The 1,710-nt window shown below is 27.7% G+C and overlaps 2 protein-coding genes across 2 annotated transcripts in view; both read left to right on the forward strand.

Annotated features, from left to right (window-relative positions):
• Positions 1–1,710, forward strand: part of LOC111687960 (tRNA (uracil-5-)-methyltransferase homolog A) — a 66,771-nt gene that overhangs the window by 5,268 nt on the left and 59,793 nt on the right. The gene's annotated exons all lie outside the window — the stretch shown is intronic.
• LOC111687959 (putative glycerophosphocholine phosphodiesterase GPCPD1 homolog 2) overlaps positions 1–1,710 on the forward strand; it is a 12,380-nt gene that overhangs the window by 1,279 nt on the left and 9,391 nt on the right. The window lies entirely within an intron of this gene.

Here is a 1,710-nt window from a genome sequence, read left to right on the forward strand (position 1 = left end):
GAACTAGAACTGAACTAGAACTGAACTAGAACTGAACTAGAACTGAACTAGAACTGAACTAGAACTGAACTAGAACTGAACTAGAATTGAACTAGAACTGAACTATAAATGAACAAGAACTGAACTAGAAATGAACTAGATAATCTAAATTATCCAACTCTGTTCGACATAAAATGAAGCAAGTCTACCAAAATAGATTTACAGTGATAGTGAAAATAATAGTCAGATTGATTTGCTAGCTTTAAAAAGTAAAATAAATAAACAAATGTTATAAAATAGTTAAATACAATTAAAAATTTAATTAAAAACCAACAACTGTATCATATTTTTAAAAATTAATTAATAACAATCCATCTATTTTAAAAGCTAAAGTTCACAATTCATTAAAAGATTAAATAACGATGATGCAATTAAAATTAGCATTATCATCTATTTTCTTGCTCCCAACTGTAGGGTGTGTTTGTTTTCATCTCTGTGCTATGAGCATAATACTCTACACACAAAGAGCACTTCACACTTTGAAACTTTCAAACCAGATTTCCATATTGAAGGAGACGACGACTATAGCAAAAAAAACAATACGCCTGACCATCACGTGAACGTGTTCGTATATAAATAAATGGTATGGCATACATTTCTGTTGACACGATGTGAATCGTTATAGAAACGAAGACAAAAAACAAAACGTAAACATGTTTTTACAAATGGAAAAAAGCTTTATTTTTTATTTACGTAAATTATTTAAATGTTAATTTAATTTTATTATTGTTGTTTATTTGAAACTAAATGACTGGGCGGAATTGAAAAATAGTTTTTATTTTGTTCCTCTGTTAAAATTACGTTTCTGTGGATGTAAATAGATTGTATTAGCATGTTATAAATCTATTGATCTAGGAATTTGGTTCTAAATTTAATTGTTTTAAAAAATTATTACAAATAAGACAGTTTAATTTTTTGTTTCAAAAAGTGCACTCATTGTTATAAATCAGAGAGACCTTGTTATTATTATTATTTTCAGGTGGCCTGACCAATTTCTATACTCTATTATATATTTGCCGCTCATTTAAGTTTTCTAAATTCTTAACACGTAAAAGTTTTTTTTCCATAAAACTAGAATATTGTAATAAATTTACAATCGTGTAATATTTCAAAACAAATAATTGTTTACATTTTAATAGCAAAACAAAAATGATGATGACAAAACAATTTTTCTGGGGGTGTGTACGTAAATGGCAAACGAGCTTTTCTTGTTGATAACTTTTTCTTGTCATATACTATGTTGGCAATAACAATGGTCAAGGTTTTTTTAACATTATGCGACATGTGTTGCTCTCTTCTCCCTCCGTTCCCTCTATTTCTAATCTATTTACAACTATTTAGTTTAAAAAGTATGGAGGTTTTTTTTGGGAAATTATAGAACGTGTTGCTAAATAGAATTTTGTTTTTTTATTTTTTTTAGAATTTGTTTATCAAATTTTATAAATTAGTGAAATAGGGAGAGGAAAATAAGCTTTTTAATGAGTATTAGCTAAAACAAGAAAGAGTGCTACATTCTGCTATACCGAATTATATGTATATATCCGTCATCAATACATGTGTTTATGTGTCTAGTCTAGTCTATAGTCTAGTCTATAGTCTAGTCTATAGTCTAGTCTATAGTCTAGTCTATAGTCTAGTCTATAGTCTAGTCTATAGTCTAGTCTATAGTCT

This window comes from Lucilia cuprina, chromosome 5 (assembly GCF_022045245.1).
Source record: "Lucilia cuprina isolate Lc7/37 chromosome 5, ASM2204524v1, whole genome shotgun sequence".
Lineage (NCBI taxonomy): Eukaryota > Metazoa > Arthropoda > Insecta > Diptera > Calliphoridae > Lucilia > Lucilia cuprina.